Source organism: Eubalaena glacialis, chromosome 16 (genome assembly GCF_028564815.1).
Source record: "Eubalaena glacialis isolate mEubGla1 chromosome 16, mEubGla1.1.hap2.+ XY, whole genome shotgun sequence".
In the NCBI taxonomy this organism is placed as follows: Eukaryota; Metazoa; Chordata; class Mammalia; order Artiodactyla; family Balaenidae; genus Eubalaena; species Eubalaena glacialis.
Genome location: NC_083731.1, coordinates 12,062,844 through 12,086,071, shown reverse-complemented (window position 1 = coordinate 12,086,071; position 23,228 = coordinate 12,062,844). Strand labels below are relative to the sequence as shown.

Sequence of the window (23,228 nt, the reverse complement as noted above, 5' to 3'; positions counted from 1 at the left end):
GTGTGCTTGGACCACGCCTGAAGTAGCAAGGCCAGTGTGGCGGAAGCAGGATGAGAAGGCAAGAGAGAATGTAAGAGATGAAGTAGCTTGGAGCTGGTCACGTAGGGACTCGTGGTCCATGATGAGGACTTTCGAATTTGTCTGTGAAATGGAGAGTTTGGAACAGAGGCATGATAGGATCTGACTTAAGTTTTAAGTGAGTTTCTCTGGCTTCTGAGTGGAGAATTGATGGTGAAAAGGCAATTGTGGACAAGACCATGAGAAGACTCTTGCTATTCTCTCAGCAGGACATGATAGTGGTTTGGACCACAAAGGTATTACAAGGAAAAGGGAAAAGGGATATAATTCTGGATATATTTTGAAGGCAAAGACAATAGGATCTGTTAAGGGAACAGACGTGGAGTGCAAAAAAAATAGAGGAGTCAAGAATAACTCCAAGAATTTTGGTCTGAGAAACTGGGAGATTTGAGATGCAACTTTTATTGAAACAGTGGTAGTCTTGAGAAATGCAATTGGGTAAGGGAATGGGTCTCTATGAGCAGAATCAACTCACTATCCTTTTAATACAAAGGAGGAAGCAACTAAAAAGATGGAGTTAGGCAGGTAACCCTTCAGAATGGATGGGTTTTAATAGTGCCTCTGCAAATTATGCGTACCACAGAGAGTTTGTAACACTAATGATATCAAAAACTACTTGCTAGTGATTTTCCTCAAATTTCTCTTTTCTTCATTGTTGCATTTTAATAGGGTCATAATGAATGGTCAAACCATAATATTCACACCTGTAAACCATTTTAACTCATAAACATCCTTTACTACTTTCCTTAAGTATCACCCTTTCTGGAAGGTTTTCCCTTGCCTCTTCTGTTAGGGTTATGTATTCCTCCTGTAGAGTTCCACAGAACCTCAAGGATCCTTCTATCATATTCCTTACCAAATACACTGTATTATCATCATCTGTTTTTCTGTCAGTTCAAACGGAGAGGTCCAATCATGTTTATGCCAGTAGCTGACTCAGGACTTGTAGCTGACTCAGGACTTAGCACTCAATAAAAAATGTGGGAAAGGAAGACAGGCGGGGTGGGAAGGAAAGTGGGAGGGGTCTAGGATGTATTGTCTCTCCATTACCTGGAGATTATTTCATTGCAATAGGTCCACCTTGCTTTAATTCACTCCTGGTCCTTTGGGGCAGGTGAGATGTGGGTGTATTCTAGAAATATCCTACTGTGGTTAAGTGGCAAATTATAACATGATGACTTCTGGAAGCATCTTACCATGTTCCCTTTGTTGCAACTGTATTAAAACTAGAATTAGAGACCAGAGCAGTCCAATAGAACTTTCTCTAATGAGGGAAATATTCTATATCTGTGCTGCGGAAGAGGGTAGTCACTAGCTGCCTATGGCTATTGATTACTTGAGACATGGCTAGTGTGACTGATGAGATGAATTTTACATTTTATTTAATTTAATAAATTTAAATTTAAGTAGCCACATGTGGTTAGTGGCTACCATTTGGATAGAGCAGTTAATATTGCACTTAATACTGGAAGTTGTATTTTCTAATTTTCTCACTTTACAGGTGAAGAAACTCAGCCTTAAAGACGCTATATTATTTGCCCAACTTCCTAATTTCTTGTACCAAAAAACGTGTTCCTGGTATTGTCACTAGTCATTCCTAATGTGACCTTTGTGTTGAAATCTACTTCTTCCGTAGAAACTTTTAATTTTCAGATTAGCAGACCAAACAGCATTCCTTACAGACTAGTAATTAATAAAACACCTTAAAGGAAAAAAAAAAGACCTTAAGTGCAGCTATATTTAGAAAAATGTGATTTTCTCCATAAGGGATCTTAAGAAATTATTATGATTATAATAAATTACATACCGTGGCTCATCTGATGATTACTTTTCTTAAGTAGAATCATTTGTTGAAACTCAGAATTCGTTGCACATAACATTACTCCAGTGGTAAACTGAACGTCTGAACAAAGAACCCAACTTCTGAGGCTTTATAATCATCCCTGAATAATAATGAAGTGGGGACACATAACATAAGTGGAAAATGACCAACTATAAAAAAAAAATCATACCTACCTCCAAAAGCCCCTCTACATTCTGTACAAATATCTTGGGAACAAAGGGGTTGGAGTTGTATGTGTAGGTGATGGTGGTCGGGCAGGAACCGTGGAGGGCTGGGGGGAGGCGAGGAATTGTCTCTCTTCTCCTGTAATAATAAACACAATTCTTCGGGACCTTACTGTGTCCCAGGCCCCATAGCCTACAGAATGTTCTTTTCAGTAGCTTAAACTAAACTCTATATCTCTTTGGACTTTTCTTGCATATCCACCTGGCAAGTCTCTAATCCTAGATGAACCAAATGTCCATCTTCTCCCTCTGGCACCTGGGAAGCAGAGCACCCGGTGTAAATCTCACTGCAGGGTGGACTGGTTATAGACCTAAGATCACCGGTCTCAGATGGGGCCCTAGCGCTCCCTGTAGACCACCTCTGTGACTCTAGGTGGCCTTTCTTCCCACTTCTGGCCCATCGCTCTTAGCAGATGACCTCCTCGCCTGCTTCACCGAGAACAGATGCCGTCAGATGAGAAATCCCTCAGTATCTCACCTCCGTGTCTACAAACCTATTGACATTGGCCCCAGTCCTCTCTTCCTGTTGCAAGAGGGGACATGCCCTTCCCCACATCTAAGTCTATTTCCTCCAGCCCTCCTCTCTTTTCAGTGACCTTATGCTATTTCTTGTTCTCTATCGATTCTACATCTTCAGTTTCTCTTTGTTCAATATTTCCCATCAGCTTTTAAACACACTCATGTCTCTTCTATTTTAAAAGATACAAAAACAACCTCGCTTCGACCCCACGTGCCCCTCCAGCTACCATGCCAACTGTCTCTCTCCCTCCACAGACAACTTCTTGGAACTGTGTTCTACTTCCTTACCTTATCCTCCCCTCCCAGATCCCCCCAATCTGGCGTCCACCCACACCGCTCAGCAGATCCCTCCAATCTGTGTACATTCCCACTGCTCTGCAGAAGCTTCACTAAATTCACCAATGACCGAGGCAGATGTATCCCATGGGCTATTTGAAGTCTTTCATCTTTTCATTTTAGCACCTGACATTGTTGACTATGTTGCCTTCTTGAAGCCTTCTCTTCTGTTGGCATCTGTATCATATATTCTCTTGGTTTCCTCTTACCTTTTAGGTTTCTCTTTCTTATTCTCCCCAGTGGACTCAATCTATTTCACCAAACCTTTAAATACTGGAAGCTCTTAAGGCTCAGTTCCAGGCCGCCTCATCCTCTTACTCCTCTTTGCTCCCTTGGGTCCATTATACCATTTAGTTATCCTGGTGGCTCCCAAATTTATATCTCTGGCCCTATCTTTTGGGCTCAAGACTTGTAAATCCAACTATTCACCTGTGATTTCCATTTGGATGTTTGCCAAGGTCAAGATCTTCCCCCACAAACTTGCTTCTCCTCCTGCGTCCTCAGCACTGACTAATCTGATCACACAAACCCACTCACTCAAAAATCCCTGGCCCTTGCATCTCCTTCTCCTGGTTAATCAGTTGGTCCCATTATCCTATCCTCTACATTGCTTTAAAGTCCATCCATTTCCTCTGTCTTTGCTGTTACTGCCCTACTCTAAACTCTGGCCACTCAAGTGTGGTCCATGACCAAGAGCATCCTATTCACCTGGGAGCCTGACAGAAATGCAGTGTCTCAGGCCCCATTCCAGACCTACTGAATCCAAATTTATATTTAATAAGACCTCATGTGATTTGCATGTATATGAAATTTGAGAAGCACCTCTCTAAACCACTATAATTTCTCCACCTGACCGCTCTGCTTTGACTCTGGTCCCTTCCGACAGATTCTTCACATAGCAAAACAAATCACGTCCCTCATATACTAAAAGCCTTTCAATAGCCTCTCATTTTTCTTAGAATAAAGTGTATTCTGTATAATTTTCCTTGTATATGCTATGGTTTAAGATACTGTTTTCCTTTGCCCAACTTTCATCTTTATTGTATCTCTTTTAAGATAAGAAGTATTTGACAGCCTTATTTTTTTAAAGTACTTTAAATCAAGAAAGGTTTCATTTGATTTTGTCCTTTTTTGTATGAATACTATATTTTCATTGCAAATGGGACTATTTCTCAGTTTACATAGTTAGTTAATTCATATAATAAATGCATGTAAAAAGCCCTCAAGTATTAAAGAAGTGGTTTTCTTTGCAAAATGCCATAAATTATGCTCTGAAAGCTTAAGAGAAACCCCTTTGGATAAAGGATCAAAATCCAAATGTTGTAAGTATGAAAAATAAAATTCTTTCTAGTTTTATTTTTTTATGAGGAAGACTGTATCCTGGACACGATGGCCATTTCTTTGAAAGAACATCATCTGATATACCCAAATATGTTGAAAATAGGTTCAGCACTCTGTTTCAATCCTGTGTCAAATGCCAGTGTGGACAAGTTTTTGTTGTCATAGGTAACCCACAGGCCTTTGGAAACAAGCACTACCATCGAGTCTATAAAATTCAATTTAAAAAAATCCCTTTCACTTGTTCAAACATAAAAATGGAGTTTGGGAATAGAAATATTTCATAAAGCTGTAGAATCCAATCCAAAGTATAAAATGCATTGCAGATTTTCCTCAAAAGCTCTCTATACCTTATCATTTGCAGTCAGATAAGAGATACTGCTGATAAACTTTAAGTTGTCTGGAATACAGGCTGAAATCACCAGGCAGCCCACCTTTCAGGAAGCAGAGTCCAAGGTACTTCTAGGAAGACTGAAGGGGCTCCCCAGAATGTTTCTGCTTCATTCAAAGTGCTGGATAGCAATCATTGGTGGTGTTACAGGGAGGTACCGTCTTGCCTTGGAGGGCCACAAGCAAAGGCAGGATTTTCTAAAGACAACATCAGAAGGGATGACAGTGGCTTCTGCAAAGTAGGGACCAAAGAACCTGAAACTTGGGGATGGGCTTGAAAGGACAGAACTTAGGGAAGAAGGGGAGAAGAATAAAAAAAAAACCCCAAATCAACAAAGTAAGAGAAGCCAGTTACAGAGGATAACATATTGTATGAGTCCATTTATATGAAACATTTAGAGTAGGCAAGTCCATAGAGACAGAAGGTTATTTGTTGCCTAGGGCTGGGAGAGAGGGATAGAGGGATTAGGGGTCGATGGCTAAGCGATATAGGGTTTCTTTTTGGCTTAATGAAAATTCTAAAATTGGTTGATAGAATATACGAAAAGATACTGAATTGTACACTTTATTTTTATTTTTAAAATTTTCTTAACATCTTTATTGGAGTATAACTGCTTTACAATGCTGTGTTAGTTTCTGCTTTATAACAATCAGCTATATGTACACATATATCCCCATATCCCCTCCCTCTTGAGCCTCCTTCCCACCCTCCCTATCCCACCCCTCTAGTTCATCACAAAGCATCAAGCTGATCTCCCTGTACTATGCAGCTGCTTCCCACTAGCCATCCATTTTACATTTGGTAGTGTTTATATGTCCATGCCACTCTCTCACTTCGTCCCAGCTTCCCCTTCCCCCTCCCCATGTCCTCAAGTCCATTCTCTACGTCTGCGTCTTTATTCCTGTCTTGCCCTTATGTTTGTACACTTTAAATGGATGAATTTTATAGTATGTGAGTCATATCTCAACAAAGCTGTTAAAAAATAAATTAAAATAAATTCTAAAAAAAATCCCCCCAAAAAAAGATGAGGAAGAAAAAATTTAAGATATTGAGTGGAAGTAATAGGGATGATTGTTTCTTATGATGCATATACAGCTATTTCTTGATTTTTTTTCCAAGTTAGCTATCTACCATTGACTTCCTGCTATAAAAGATGAAGATTCCATTTCTTACATACCACCCCTCCATGCACACGTACACTTTTTCCTCCCTGCCCTCCCATTAGAGTTGTACTGTAATTTTTGGTAAGATCAATATTCAGCACTGATGACTCTCAAATTTATATCTCCAACAGAGTTCTTTTTGGAGTCTGGACCATATCCAAGTGCTTACTAAATGTCTATACGTTAATATCTAGTAGGCATCTCAAACTTAATTTGTTCAAAACTGAGCTCTTGATTCCCCTCCAAAACCTGCTCCTCTCATTGCATTTTCCGTCTCAGTAAACGGCAATACCATTTTCCCAGTTGCTCAAGTCAAGAACCGCGGAGGCATCGCTGACTTCACTTTTACTCTCTCATCCCTTATCTGATCTGTCAGCAAACCCCTGTGGCTCTACCTTCAAAATACACCCAGAATCCGACCCCTTCTCACCACTTCCACGGTACACCCATGTCCACCCCCATCCCCACCCAACCCCCAGATCCAAGACACAAGAGCTCTCCCTTGAATCACTGCAATGGCCTCCCAGTTAGTTTTCCCACTTCTGACCTTGGTGCTTTGGTCTATTTTCAACAGAGTGTTCCAGTAAAAATAAAGGTCATATCATGCCTCTCCTCAGCTCCAAAGCCTCCAGTGGCTCCCCATTGCACTGCAGGAACATCAGTGGTGCTAAGATTCCTGGACCAGTAAATCCAACTGGTCCCTGGCTCATCTGTTACCCAAGCACACAAGCCTAACTCCTATTATCTCTGGTTTTCTGGAAAGTCTGCAAGGTTAAACCTCCCCTTAAAATATCAACCACAAAATCAACTCAGCCTTTGCCTGTTAGGTTTATAATGATCTCCATAAAGACTTTTTTCACCGTCATAAACAGGAGTCCTTGTCATTGCCCTATGCTTAGGATGAGGACTCTAGACTATTTTTCTACCCAGTCTAAATAGCAAATCCAGCTTTGATTTCCTTAATGCGGAGAAAGGAAAAATACCCGCTCATTTTCCTAAACTATCCTCCATATATACAATCCTCTGGTTCGTTACACAAAACATCTGCTGCCTTTTCAGGGTCCTAACTTCAGGAGCAAATAAGACTTTACAGAAAGAGACAGCGGCACATTTACTGGGGCCACCCTTTGGATACCTTAATACCTGTTTCTTTTTGTTTGCAAATGGCTCTGCCCTTAATTAGCATGATATTGCTGATCCAGTAATTGTTCTATTAACCCACAGTAACCATCTTAATCTGTGAAATGCAAGTATGTTATCTAGGAAGTAGCGTCACCGGAAGGAACTGAGATATAGAATTTCCTTCGTGGGTTACAAAAGCAGCATTGGAAGGATTTATAGAAAAATTGTCATAAGCTAGTTAGGAAGCATGCTTATGAAAATAATCTTTTTTGAACCTATTTTTCTGATATACTGGAAGAGGATAGTGGCAAAGGCATTACCTTCTGCTGAGGCTATTAGACCCTCCTCCCTTGCCTTCCAGTGAAGGAGGGTCCTTGGGGGAAACCTGCCTCCCTAGGTCTTTTTTTTTTTTTTCCCAATAAATTTATTTATTTATTTTTGACTGCGTTGGGTCTTCGTTGCGGTGCACGGGCTTCTCATTGTGGTGGCTTCTCTTGTTGCGGAGCATGGTTTCTAGGTGCGCAGGCTCAGTAGTTGTGGTGCACGGGCTTAGTTGCCCTGCAGCATGTAGGATTTTCCTGGACCAGGGCTTGAACCCGTGTGCCCTGTATTGGCAGGCGGATTCTTAACCACTGCACCACCAAGGAAACCCCTCCCTAGGTCTTTTGCTGGTTAAACTACTTCTTGGTCCTGGCCCTAATCCCTATGCGTCTTTATTTATTCATTCAAGCTCGGGGGGATTCGATCCGCTTTCCTTTCCTCTTCGAGTCTTTTACTAAGTATCTGTCTCTTAGAGTTCTTCCAACACTGACTTCAGCCTCCTCCACTTCCCTTTTCCTTGCTGTCCATCATTCTCTTATTCACAAATATTTGCTGAACACCTACTATGTTTTTATAAGTGTTTACATCAGACTCCATCTCTGCCCTGGTGGAAATCACAAGGGGGAGGAAGGCAGGCAGATAGTAAAAAATCAGACAACCTACATACTCACAAGAAGATGTATGATCTTGTACTTTTCAGTATTTCGGAAGTTCAAATACATCTTAGAGGTGATGAGAAAGAGAGAGAAAGAAGGAAGAAGAGGAGGTAAGGGTGGGAAGAAGAGAGAAACTTTCCAGTCGCCAAGTTAGAGAACATTGCAATATAGTCATATTTTAATACTGTTAGTTTTTGCCTCTGCTATTTGCCTGAATGCTTCTAAGTAGTGTGCTGAAGCTGCTCTCTTATGCTGTGTTCCTCCCAAGAGCAGAGCCTGGGGCAAGAGCTCGCATATGGACAGTTTACTTGGGGCCTGATGCCCAGGAGCGGGAGTGAGGGGCTGGGCAGAGTGCGACAGGGCAGGAGGGAGAGCCCTTTCAAGGTGCATCGTGATTGTCACCACCATGGACCACTGGGGTTCAGTCCTGCTGGGGCCTTCTGAGGAGCCATGTAGAACATGCCTCAGAATTGTCTACCCATGGATAGAAGGGGGAACATTTTTCCACCAGCTTCATATTTCCACATGCATGAGGGCCATACTGCATGCTGGGGAAGTGCCAGGCGTGCGGTGCAGCTGAGGTGAGGTGCTGTCATATTACACTGCTCAAAGCAGGTTGCTGAAGCAGTGGTTGGAGAAAGAGGTGGGCTGAGAGGAAAAGGGGGACAGAAAAAATGTCCCGTACAACTGCTATTTTTTTCTTTTTTAAATAAGAATGTTCATAGCAGCTTTATTCACAATAGGCAAAAACTGGAAATAACCCAAAAGTCCATCTACAGGAGAATGGATAAACAAAATGTAATATATTTGTCCGATGAAATCCTACTCAGCAACAAAAAAGAATGGAGTGCTGATATACGACAACATGGGTGACACAGACACGGCACTAAGCAAAAGAGGTTGAAAACCAAAGAATACACACTATAAGATTCTTCTTATGAAATTACAGAATAGGCAAAGCTAATCTATGGGTGGGGTACCAGAACAGTGACTGTCTCTGGTGGGGTATGGGGATTACTGCAAAAAAGCATGAAAGAACTTTCCAGAATGATAGAAATGGTCCATATCTTGATAAAGGTATGGACTGCATGGGCTTATGCATTCATCAAAATTCATTAACTTGTACATTTAAGATGTATACATTTCATTCTGTATACATTTTACCTAAAAAAAACCCCAAAACTATAAAGAAATATTTAGCTAGTAGATTTACCTCTAACAGTAGTACAGGTTAGTAACTCAAATTACCTTCTGTGTACTCAAGTCTTGAGCAAATGAATAGGATATATTTAGGATAATGAGAGTTCTGTTCTCACTATTGGAAAAGGGGAATTATAAATATGGACAGAGGGGAGACGAGAATGTGGCCTGTGGTTTTGGTTTGGAACTAGATGCATCAATATGATCTCATGGTTTTATATGGATAGAGATAGACCTACATATATATGTACACATACACAAGTACACACACATACACACACTTCCTAACTCTATCTGCTCAGAGGACCTAGAAGCAATGATGCACCAGGAATATTGAGCACATATAGAGCCCAGATCTTGGTTTCTAAATACCACTTTCTACTGAAAGGAACCAGGGCTCTTTGGAGAAATGGCTGACTCCAGGGAAAGCACAAAATGACCCTGACACATCTTCTGCCATTAAATAAGAAAGTGGCTCAAATGCTGATGGGGAGATATCAAAAGAACAGAGGGACCAAGTTGGAGTTCCCAGTGGTTAAATCTGGGGCAATTTGAGCATGAAGATAAATAAGGATTGTGATGGAAGTTAACTGTCACGGAACCCATGACAAACTAAATTGGAAATAATGCTGCTGAAGTAACAGTAATTAATAAATGAAGCAGGAATGGCAGCAACTGGAGACCATGCCCTGTTCAAGATAGTACTTACTAGTAATGCCCTGATAAATAGCATCCTCTCCCCAAACTGCAGGAATTCCAACTATCCAAGTATGCATAAGTGCTGCCAATTTGCTAAGAGCTTCAAGGTGGCCAGCCAGACTTCTGCCTAGTGCCCCAACTTAGAATTCTGTGTCAATTCTCACCACTTCTAAACCTAGTACCAGTAACTATAGCACACCTAAGTAGCAGGTATAAGTTCACAAACTCAAGGTGTGCAAAAAAAAAATTCTATTTCTTCATTTTCTTTATATCAAAGTAAATCTTTCAACCCTCTGGCCTGCTAGGCTGGAAGAAAATGACATTTCCATTGTTATGAGGTCTCTCTCTTCTCTTCCCTGACCCTCAGCGGAAGGCACAAGTTCTATGCGGTGCGGGGAACAGGCAAGGTCACTCTTCTGGGTTTTTCCTCCTCTTTGTTATCTCCATTTTCTAAACCCACCACAGACTCTTGAAGGCTCTGCTTCCTTGGAGCCGGGAGCCCTATAGTTAGGGACCAGCCTCCCATGGCCCTCCTAAATCTCGGCACTTCCACTGGGGACAGCAGAGGACAAAGCCAAGGACTGGAAGAAATCCCTCCTGCTGCCCTGTCTTTGCCTCAAAGATGCTCCTCTGCCCACTGGTGTCTGCAAAGGAAGAGAGCATTATTTCTCTAATCACTCTGGTTTTAGAAAGATAAAGGCCTGAAGAAAAAGTGTCTTTTGAGTAATTTCATTTTGGACACAGTAGCCCCCAACTTCCTCTGAGGCACAGTGTTAATGAGGGAGCACAAAAGCCCTGCCCACCTTGGTGGAACAGGGGAGGAGAAACAGTTAGAAGAGATGCCCCAGTAAATTATCCTGTCACATAGATTATGTGTAAGTGACCCTGGGTTGTTTACAAAATTTTAAAACCTATGATTTGTGTATTAGTCACTCATAAGAATCAAGAGAGGACTTGCATTTTTAGATCACTTTAGGTTCGTCTGAGGAACTTTGTGGTCCACTGACCTTTCTTCAGGATCCTGACCTGGTCCAACCTCCCATCCCTGGAGGACGCCCATTACAGCATCGTCACAGGGAAGTTGCCAGACACTGCTCAGACATGTCTGAGCACAGGACATAGCTGCCTCTCAGGGCAAATCATGCCCTTTCTGATTTAAAGCAACTTCTGCCTCTTTAACTTCTTTTCACTGATCCATGTTTCACCCATTGAAGCTGCCCTGAATTTGTCTAGCTTACTAGCAGTGGTTCCAGGGACATAATTTTAAAGTTTTTGCAGAACTTTGAGGAATAATCTGCTCGGGCCTGGAGTGTTAAACTCGTTTAAAACATCTAGATCTTCTCTTAAGTCTGTTCTCCTCTTTAAGGATTTGAAAATTTTCTCATTAAAAAAAAAAAAACTATATTGAAATCAAGTAGTTCTCCTTTTTTCTTTCATTGCTTAACTTTATTCTCTTTATCTAAATAACAGAAGTTCATAGTTTTTAAAGATAAGGAAAAAAGACAGATCAAGAGAAGTAAAATTACCCATAAACTCAACACTCAGATCTCTCTCTTTTTAATGGATACATATAGGCATAATTATATATTTACCAAGTATCCCACTGGCTGTACTGTTTTGAACTTGCTTTCTCCACTTAGTAATATGTCTTAAAAGGGCCTGTGTTCCCCACGCTAGTCATTTGTCATTATACCCCAGTCTCAAGCTGTGAGTTACCTCTTTGTTATCCTTATTTCAAATATATCTATTTTTTAAAGCTCCTGAATATTTTGTTCTTTGGGTTCCTGTACCATTTTTTTGTTCCATAATTTGCATTGACTTGATTCTGTATATATCCTTCTATATAAACAATATCATAATCTATAAACAATACCTTATAATCTGTCCCTGTGTGGCACCCATGAACAACCTGACTTTCTTTAGATATCTTCCCATTTCTTCTTCAAAAAAGAACATCACTTGTAATTGCTTGTTCAGAATTTTGCCACTGTTAAGCCCTCACCCCTCCTAAGCCAACTAAGCTTTTAGAGTCTCTGGCCTTGGACTCAGATCTATTTCTTCCCTCTGAACATTTCTGACATCTGCCTTCCTAAAATCTAGGGTACGTAGTCGACGGAGCCCAGAGCTGGGGATCCAGCACAAAGTTGGCCAGGTCCATCCTGACATTTTGAGAACTTGTTGCTCTGTCCATCCCTCCTCCTCAACACACATACACACACACGTGCACGCACGCACACACACACACGCACACACACACACAGGCTACTCAACCCTGCATTCAACGGTTGATCTATGGACTATCCTTGGCTCCAGGACCATAGTCAGTGGGACTGGGGTGGAGATGTCTGGTTCAAACCAAGCCAGTAGATTCTCTCTCCTGGGCACATGGAACGGGGATACAGGGACTGTCAGTCTCTTCCAGGCGCTTGCATGGGAAGCGGTAGGAGGCACAGCCCGGAGCAGCCACATCTGGCCCACATGGAGGCAGATGACACAGAACTGGTTTTCCGAGAGAGAAGAACAAAGCAGGCACAGAGAAGGAAGTGGAGATGCTACAGCAGACACACTTATTGCCCCTCCCAGATCCCTTTGGGTTCCTTTTACCAGCTGTGTGTGCCCACTGCCAGCCTCTGCAAGCCTTGTTGCTCACGGCCCTCACTGGTGACTTCCTGAGGATCGCCCTTGTGTCCTGGAGCCACCCCATCCATGGGGCTAGAAGCCCCTGGGCGCTTTCTGTTTCCCTCTACGCCTCCCCTCCCTCCACTACAATCATCAACTGATCAGTGCGCAAGTACACACGTCCATTTCCATCGCTCGAGGCCTAATTTACACCCCTAAGCTCCCCTTACTAAGTTCCCCCTGGAGCATCTCACTGTTACCCGAATTCTTGGCATTTGGGAAAGCCTGATGCAGAACACATGGGAAACCAGGTAGCCAGAGAAATGGAGAGAGTGACCTTGGGCCTGAGACATGACTAGTCCTGGTTTAGGTCCCCTGTGAGGCCCGAAGCTCTTCCCCTGTGGGTTCAGTGGTCTGCTCCTGAATCTTCAACTCACTCTCCTGGTGGGTTAGGCTTGAACCAGCCAATTTCTCTGACCTGTTACCCTGAAGACCTGAATCAGGCACCCGGCACGCCCTCCCTGCTGGCGGTCACTGTGCTCCAGAGTTCCCAAGCTTTAACTTTGATCAATTATTTATTTCCATTGGTCAGCATCTGGAGGTGACATTATCAGTAAGACAAGTTTAGAATTCATCAGAGACTCTGCTTTTACTGGAAAGTGGCTTCCAGAATAATTTCTAGACCTTTAAGTCACTCAACCACTGCAATTTTTGGCCATGCTTATGCTTCTATATTTATTTCTAGACCTTTATAGGCTACATATACATTATACTTATTTAGTTATATAAAAGAACTAATATTTAATATACATAAATATTTATTATATATGTGTGCCACTCTTGTCCTAGAGCAAAATTTTTTACTGTAATGAACAGCTTTAAAAATATTATTTTAATGGAAAGGTCATGTCCTTTGCCCTTTTATCCAAAAGTCTATTTATATAAATGCCAAAAAAAAAGAAAAGAAGCTCATGTTCCTTATTTGGTGGTTGTGTTTCTTCTACTAGAGCCTGCCTCACAAAGATATTTTTGTTGCTGACACAGAGATTTTGTTTTTTGTTTTGCTTTTTAAGGTTCTTTACTAAAAGCCAGGGACTTCTTTGTACATCAGTTATCAAGTTTCTCCCAGGCCGTGATGAAAAGGAATATTGCTTAAAAGACTTTTCTGTCAGTAGATTAGGTGTTTCCATTGTGTTGAGAACACATTATACAATAATTGATAAATACAGAAAATCAGGCTTCACATTGTTCCTTAATGAAATAATGAAGTGGACGTAAAAACCTCGATGATTCCTTATGATGCTCAAAATTGAGATATGGGAAGGAAATGTTAGCCCCACATTGACTTGGAGAAACACAGGACTGGACATTAGTTCCCATTCCTCGTTCAATGCTTTGCTTTTTTCCATCATCTTTAAGGCCTTGTTCTTTTCCAATTTCTCCCCACACTGTTCCTTTGTTTTCAGCTGTCTTTTGACACCCTGATCGTTTTCCACCTTTAAACACAGATGAGCAATGCTTAGGGGCTCTAAACATCGCCATGCAGCACCGCCACAGACCCCTGCACTTGATTTGTTGAATGCTGTCCTTAAGTCTAGAGGGCCCTTTGCACAGCTCCACACATAGAAAGATTTCAGTAAATGCTGGCTTAGTGGCTGGATCAAAGGAGAGATGGTGTATAGTGATCCCTCAGGAAAGGAAGGACGGACTAGGGTTCCACTCACTTAGTAATCGCACATATTACTTCTTTTTTTTTTCATATTACTTCTTTTGGAGCCCATTTTTAAATCTAAACCTCAGGACCCATGCCTTTCTGGAGGGCTGGGATTGTGTCATAGCCACACGTATAATAAAAGAATAACAGCTAACATTGAATGAGTACTTAATATATGCCAGGCATTGTTTAATTGCCACAAAACTGAAAGAAGGAGGTAACACTGAATAACCTCATTAATTAGAATTATTAGAATTCATCAGAATTATTTCATTAATTCTAATATATATATACTAATGATATATATAACAATACTAATAATATTGATACTACTAATAAATATAAATAAATAAATATAAACTATATATGCTAATATATTATGTATTAAGTATATATGTATATATCTTTTCACTAACATCTCAGAATCCTGATGCATCTTATAACTGATGGCATTTCACAGTTAGTCCGGACCTGGCAGCAGCAATACGTACTTGTCTTTGCCTGTGTATACACAGACTTGGTCTTTGCAATTAACATTAGTATTTCAACTGAGTTGCATGCCTTGCTGGGACTACGTGAGCACAGAAAAACATGAGAATAGAGTTGGAAATGTGCTGCTGGAGAAATGATTGCGCGCCTACATTTTCCTGCAAAGGCACAACCAAGGGCTTCATGGCCCTGAGAAAGGGAGATTCCCCATAGGCAGATGAAGCTGTGTCACCTTTAGCTCCTGAAATGTGCACAGAAGGACTGCCCATCACATACTGAGCAATGCAGTAGGAAATGTGAAAGCCATGGCAGGCTGGTGTGACCCATTCACACTCCATATAGGACTATTTTTTTAAGGCAACATGCCGAAGTTTCAATGGCAGTGTTTGCCTTTCTTAGAAGTAAACAAATAATGTATGCCTTTAATCAAAGATCTCTGAGATTTGATTACAGCTATTATCTCCCTTTTACAGATATAAAAACTGAGGATTGGGGCTTCCCTGGTGGCGCAGTGGTTGAGAATCTGCCTGTCAATGCAGGGGACACGGGTTCGAGCCCTGGTCTGGGAAGATCCCACATGTCGCGGAGCAACTAGGCCCGTGAGCCACAACTACTGAGCCTGCGCGTCTGGAGCCTGTGCTCCGCAACAAGAGAGGCCGCGATAGTGAGAGGCCCGCGCACCGCGATGAAGAGTGGCCCCCGCTTGCCGCAACTAGAGAAAGCCCTCGCACAGAAACGAAGACCCAACACAGCCAAAAATAAATAAATTAATAAATTAATTAAAAACAAACAAAACAAAAAAACAAAAAAAACACTGAACATTGAAGAAACTGGGTAATGTGCCCATTTTCCAGTGCTAGGAAATGATAGAGCCAGGATGCAAACCCCAGCCAGTCCGATCCTAGATCTCATGGTCCTTAATCACAAAACGGCACCACCCCTCACAGCACTTAGCACAGTGCCTGGTAAAATAAATGTTTGTCGGTACAAACCAAACTGTTTAAAGAGGGTTTATTCTTGGTGAGAAAAATAATCAAATATGTAGAGAATGTCTCTAAACATGGAAACATCATCATTCTGGTGGAAGAAAAACTCAGCATAGTTGCATCCAAAGCTGTGAGCCCAGGGATAAATGGGGCTCCTCAGAGGATCACGATCTCCACATGGTGTCCCGTCCAGATCACTGAGTGGGGAGCACCAGGGTCATGAGCCATGTGTCATGGGCTGGGGTCCATGGGCAGCAGCATGCTTGTGAACCTCTGGCCTGGAGTTTGTAGGATCCGGCCCCCAAGAGGCTAACTTCAACCTATCAACTGAATTATTTCTGATTTTGAAACTTAGACGTTTTATTTTAACATTAATTTTTTTCTGATTACTAAAGTAACTCATGCCCAGAGAAAGACAAATATCATATGATATCGCATATATGTGGAATCTAAAAAAATGGTACAAATGAATCTATTTACAAAACAGAAATAGAGTCACAGATGTAGAAAACAAACTTACAGTTACCAAGGGGGAAAGGGGAAAGGGATAAATTGGGAGATTGGGATTAACATATATACACACTACTTTGTATAAAATAGATAACTAAGGCTTCCCTGGTAGCGCAGTGGTTAAGAATCCGCCTGCCAATGCAGGGGACACAGGTTCAAGCCCTGGTCCAGGAAGGTCCCACATGCCGTGGAGCAACTAAGCCTGTGTGCCACAACTACTGAGCCTGAGCTCTAGAGTCCACAAGCCACAACAACTGAGCCCACATGCCACAACTACTGAAGCCTGTGCGCCTAGAGCCTGTCCTCCGCAACAGGAGAAGCCATGACAATGAGAAGCCCGCTTGCCGCAACTAGAGAAAGCCAGCGCACAGCAACGAAGACCCAACACAGGCAAAAAATAAATAAATAAGTAAATAAATTTATTTAAAAAAAAAATAGATAAGTAACCAGAACCTACTGTATAGCACAGGGAACTCTACTCAATACTCTGTAATGACCAATATGGGAATAGAATCTAAAAAAGAGTGGATATATGTGTATGTATAACTGATTCACTTTGCTGTATAGCAGAAGCTAACACAACATTGTAAATCAACTATATGCCAATAAAAATTAATTTTAAAAAATGGAGATATTAATTCCTATGTAGAACTGTTGCAAGTATTAAATGAGATCTAATATCTGTAAGAAAAAAAATAAAGTAACTCATGCCCCCCAAATTAAAAAATTCATAAGAAAATTGTGGCCACTGTGAACACTCTGGTGTACATACGTTTTCAAGTTTTGAATCAGGTGGCTTTGCAATGTTTTCTGTGGACTTAGTATATTTCATAAATACCTTCCCAGACACTAAACATCTAGAATATAGTTTTCCATCATGCAAATATGGTCGTCTTCAAACACTTAAAACCTGTATAAAGTGGAAAAGTCCTTGAGATAAGGTTTACTGTATACAGAGTAAGCCCTAAATAGACAATGAGATTTCCTCAGACAGAATTTAAATGTAGCTGGTTTTTAAAAATGAAATGATGGGAAACTGTTTTCTCAGTGTCCCCTTGAGACGCTCCCTTCCTGGCCCTTCCCAAACTTCCCAAATCAAATGCTTCTTTTTTATATTTAACTATCTGAAATATGATGTATTGGTTTCCTAGGGCTGAGGTAACAAAGTGCCACAAACTGGGTGGCTTCACACCACAGGAATTTATTCTCTCACAGTCCTGGAGGCTGAAAGTCCAAACTTCAAGGTGTTGGCAGGGCCACGTTCTCTCTGAAGGCTCCAGAGGAGGACCCTTCCTTGCCTCTTCCAGCTTCTGACAGCTGCCAGAAATCCATGGCGACCCTTGCCTTGTAAAGGCATCACTCCAATGCCCGCCTCCCTCTTCACATGGCCATCTGCCCTGTGTCCTTCTCCTCCTCCTTTTAAGGTCACCAGTCATGTTGAATTAGGGGCCCACCCTACTTCAGTATGACTTCATCCTATATTTTTTTCTTTTATTATTGTTACTTCTTATTGTGGTTAAAATATACATAACAAAAATTTACCATTTTAACCAGTTTTAAGTATACAATTAAATAGCATTAAGTACATTTACACTGTTGCACAATCATCTGCATTATCTATTTCCAGAACTATTTCATCATCCCAGACTGAAACTCTGTACCCATTAAACAATAACTTCCCAGTCTCCCTCCTCTCAACCCCTGGTAACATCTATTCTACTTTCTGTCTCTAGGAATTTGCGTGTTTTTGGTACTTCATATAAGTGGAGCCATATAGTATTTGTCTGGCTTATTTCACTTTGCATAATGTTTTCGAGGTTCATTCATGTTGTAGCATGTATCAGAATCTCATTCCTTTCTAAGATTGTATAATAATCTATTGTACGTACATACCATATTTTGTTCATCCATTCATCTGATGATAGACATTTGGGTTGTTTCCATCTTTTGGCTATTGTGAATAATGCTGTTAGGAATACTGGTGCTCAAGTATCTGTTTGAGTCTCTGCTTTCAATTCTTTTGGGTATATTCCTAGAAGTGAAATTGCTGAATCACACGTTAATTCCACATTTAACTTTGGAGGAACCACCAAACTGTTTTCCACAGTGGCTACACCATTTTACATTCCCACCAGCAATGCACAAGGGCTCCAATTTCTCAACAATTTCATCAACACTTGTTATTTTCCATTTTTCCGTAATAGGATACTCACATCCTAATAGACGTGAGTATGACAAGTATGACCTCATCTTAACTTTACATTTGCACAGATCCTATTTCCCAGTAAGGTCACATTCCAAGATTCCAGGAAAGACATGAATTTGGGGTATGTGTGTACTCTATTCAACCCTGTATGGTAAAGAGGATTTCCCATAGGCAGAGTGGGATTAAAGAGTACAATTCCCAGAAATCAAACTTACTAAAGATAGGCTGTGATACATAACTTTGAGTTCGAATGAGGAATGATGGAGGTTAAATGAAGGAAATAAAAACTAATGTTTCCCTCATCTTAGCGGCTGAATTGCTGCCCACTGCAGGAGAAAACAGTGTTAAATTAACTGGACTGATAAATGGATTTTTATTTTGTATGCAATATATCATGGGTTTAAAATAGTAAATGACAAAACCATTCTGAAAAAAATAATTTAGCAGATGGAAGCCAAGAGAAAGGCATTGATAGGCTAATGATCTCTTTTAATCTATAAAGTGTGTTTCTGGACCTGAGGTAACTTTAAACGTATAGCAAGAAGATGCTAATTGCCCCACCAGAGACTTTGTGTACACAACCCCTTCAGTGACACTTGATGGGGGTACAGAACTGGGATGCTGCCTTTAGTGGACCTTGAGAAATTTCACCCCTTGGACATGTGCTCTCACATGTCACCTTGCAGAGATTACAGATGACTTTGGTTGGATCAACGTCACTGAAGAGAGAGAACGCACATTCGAGATGTTGCACGTAACAAGTGGAAGCATTCCTTATTAGTTCAGGGGGACCGTGTGGCCTCTTCTACCTCTTTTCCTATCTTTTGTTAACTCCTGGTGGGTAAGTTTTTTTTAATACTAAAATAGTTCATCAAAATCCATAAAAAGTAAATACAATTGTCTAGTTCTAAGAGTGGAGAAATATATTTGAGTGGATTAATCAATAATGAGTGAATTAATAGGTGAATAATTAGGTAGTTAATTAGGGGCTGGGATTCTGGAATGCCTGGCTGACTTTAGTCACACCCTCAGGCTCAAATCCAGTGCCCTGATCTGACACTGACCAATGGAGATAATCATGACTACTTTCCTAACCCCATACGGCATTTGGGGGAATTAAATAAAGTGACATTCTTGAGGGTTGAATCTCAGGTCCCGCTCGTTCTACATCCACTGCCAGGCGCCAGCCACCTGCTCACAGGCCTCCGATGGGTATTTGCAGGTAGCTGTCTCCAGCCCAGACTTCTATGCTGAATTCAGACCCTAATCTCCAGCTGCCCACCAACCACCTTCACTTGGCACCTAACCCCCGGCACTCACTGTGTTCAGAACTGAACTCACCATCTTTCCCTATCAACCTTGGCTTCTTTCTCTTTTCCGTCTCAGGGAATAGTAACAACATCCCACCCACATGGCTGCTCCATGGGGAACCTGGGAGGCACCCTTGCCTCTGCTCTGTTGCCCACCATACACCATCAGACACTCACCAAACTCTTGACCGAGATGCTCTTCTTGACCAAACTCTACCCAGGCTCCTCTGAGCCCTCTTCTAGGCCAGGCCTCAACCTTGGCCCATGAAGACTTGGTCAAACACTAGCATGGTTTCTAACATCTCAAGTTCGTATCCCTGGGATGACCCTAACCGCCCCTCCCCCCTTAAAGTGCCTGCCTGAGAAAACTCAAGGCTGCCCAAAGAAGTGACTGTTCCAGCCAGCGCCTGAAGATAGGGGTCCCTTCACCCAGCCTCTGTGGGAGGGAAGGAGCCTAACTTAGCAAACCCAGATGGTTTCACGCGGACCCACCCCTTTTCCTGTTTTCTGTAATGTTCCACTTCCCTGACTCTTCTCAAGCCCCTGCCACCCCCACCCCATTCTCCTTTTAAAACACACAGTCACCTCTGCAGGGATCAGAATGAAGTCCAGAACTTTCCCCTACCGCCAGTAGTTTCTGAATAAGATCTATTTTCACCACTTTAACTAATGTCCAGCTGTGTTTCTCTTTAACACTTTCTCAGTTCCTCTCAGCATCTCTTAGTTCCATCCATGTTTTTCCATCCCTTCGCTTCAGTTCCGGCCACCATCGCCTCTCCCCGGATTGCTGTGGCGGCCTCCTGGAGACCTCCTGGCCCCCAGCCTCGCCTCATCCAACCCCCTTTCTGCACAGAGCACGTTTGATCAGTGCCCCCTCCAACACCCCTACTCAAAGCCCTCAAAGATGGCTTCCCTCGGGACACCATTCAAACTCTCTGAAATTGGCCACACAGTTAAGGTAGCCCACTGACAACGAAATAAGCAAACTCATGGAGTTTAGTTGGGATGCAGAATCCTTTGGGACAGGATACCCTGTCCTTTTCCTTCCTGTCTGTGAGGGGGATTCCGACTTTGCCCCCTGTCCCTTCTCCGAGAAAACAGGCTCAGAGAATTTAAAAGACCAGCCCTAAGTCCCCCAGTCAGCTTAAAGAAGACACAAATCCAAGACTTCTACACCAAAAACAAGTCCTTTTCCTCCACTCTGTCACACTCACCAGCTCCCCTTTCTAGGAAGCACGCTCTGCTTCTTTCGTATAAATTTCACCAACTCTACTTCCTTCTGCATTTTTACCTCTTGTGAGCAAGGGAAGTGCTTCTTTTTCTTCTGTTTTCCTGTCACAGCTTTCCCATCCTCTTCTGCCTGTTCTGTATCCAACAGAGCGAATGGATGATTTATCACTGAAAATTTATCTTCTTATTTCAAAGTACAATTGTTAACTTATTTTTTCAAACAAGTAATTTACACAAATGGCTCCAAAACGAACCAGACAGTGAGACACAGAGTGAAAATTTTGTTTCTGCTGTTACTCTCCATCTTTCTGTTCCCTCCGCTCTCTTTCCCACCAATAAGCACTTCCAGTATTTTCTTGTTTATTTTTCCAGAGTTTCTCTATGCAGTACAAGTACCAGTTTCCATGCTTATACCCCTCACCTTTTATACAGAATGCACACACATGACACGCCATTCTGCACCTTGCTTTTTTCACTTAACAATAATATATATTGGAAATCATCCATTATCAGGGCATAGAAAGTTCCCTCATTCTTTTTTATAATTGCAGAGCAGTTCAATAAATGGATACATTCAATGATTTATTCAGTTTGTCCCCTAGTGATGGAATTTGGCTAGTTTCCATTTTTTGGCTATTATAAAAAATTCTGCAAGGAATAACCTTGAATATGCTGCATTTCGCCCAGAATAAACTGTCGAGTCAAAGGAAATATTTGATAGATAGTGTGAAATTTTCTAATGTACGTTACCTCCAGCAATGACTGAGAGTGCCTAGCCAGCAATTTGTGTTGTTGAACTTTGACATTTTTGTCAATCCTATAAAGAGTGGTATATCGCTGTAGTTTTAATATGCATTAAAAAAAATAAATTTATTTATTCATTTAGTTTTTGGCTGCATTGGGTCTTCATTGCTGCGCGCGGGCTTTCTCTAGTTGCAGTGAGTGAGGGCTACTCTTTGTTGTGGTGTGCGGGCTTCTCGTTGCGGTGGCTTCTCTTTGTTGTGGAAACAAACACAACACGGGCTGCAGTAGTTGTGGCATGCGGGCTCAGTAGTTGTGGCTCATGGGCTTAGTTGCTCTGCGGCATGTGGGATCTTCCTGGACCAGGGCTCGAACCCGTGTCCCCTGCATTGGCAGGCAGATTCTTAACCACTGCACTACCAGGGAAGTCCGTCTTTTTTTTTTTTTTTTTTTTTGGGCCATGCCGTGCATCTTGTGGGACCTTAGTTTCCCAAGCAGGGATTGAACCTGGGCACTCAGGAGTGAAAACACAGAGTCCTAACCACTGGACCACCATACCACACTGTCTTGATTACTGTAGCTTTATAGTAAGTTTTAAGAATCAGAGGTATGATTCCTCTGAATTTTTCTTTTTCAAAACCATTTTGACCATTCTCATTCTTTCGCCTCTCCATATGTATTTTAGAATCAGCTTGCCTATATCTAGAAAAAAATCCTGCTGGGATTTTGATTAGAGTTATGTTAAATCTGTAGGTCAATTTGGGGAGAAATGACATTTTAATTATGTTGAGTCTTCCAGTCTATGAACTCTCCATTAATTTAGATCTCCTTTCATTGCTTTCAGCATTCAAGTTTTGTAGGTTTCTGCATACAGATACTGTACATATTTTGTAGATTTTTCATTTCATTTTGGGTAAGCTATTATAAATAGCATGTGTGTGTATACATGTGTATTTTTAAAATTTCAGTACGTGTTTTACTGCTAGTATGTAGAGATGATTGATTTTTATGTTGACCTTTTATTCCACAACCTATTAAACTCACTTATTATATTCAGGAAGCTTTTTTTGTTTCCTTGGGATTTTCAATGCAGACAATCATCTCATCTGTGCAGAGAAACTATTTGAATCCCTTCCCAATCTGTGTGCCCTTTCTTTCTACGTTTTGCCTTATTGCACTGGCCAGGGCTTCCAGCGAGATGTTAAATAAGATGCAGAAGCTTTTGTGGGTTTTGTTTGTTTTATTGTCTGAGGCTGCATTTATCAGTCTTCTATGAAATTTGGATTTTGAATAATGATAAAAAGACTTTCCACTGAAAATTATTTTATAACTCTCTTTTTCATGCTTTTTGGAAGAAAGATGCCAGGGCAGCTGTGAGGACTAGATAATAGAGAAAAAGAGATTTAAAGAGGCATTTTTGTCTATGTATTTCTTTTCGTGATGTCTGAGAATTGTAATACAAGAACTTGAGTTATTTTGAAATTACTTTTTTACTGATGAACTCTTATCTTTGATCACACACTACTCTGAGAC

The 23,228-nt window shown here is 41.4% G+C and overlaps 1 non-coding gene across 1 annotated transcript; it reads left to right on the top strand.

Annotated features, from left to right (window-relative positions):
* Nucleotides 1–14,161: 14,161 nt before the first annotated feature.
* On the top strand, nucleotides 14,162–14,282 carry LOC133076725 (U6atac minor spliceosomal RNA). The gene has a single exon (XR_009697611.1). It is a non-coding gene; the product is annotated as a U6atac minor spliceosomal RNA (small nuclear RNA).
* Nucleotides 14,283–23,228: the final 8,946 nt, after the last annotated feature.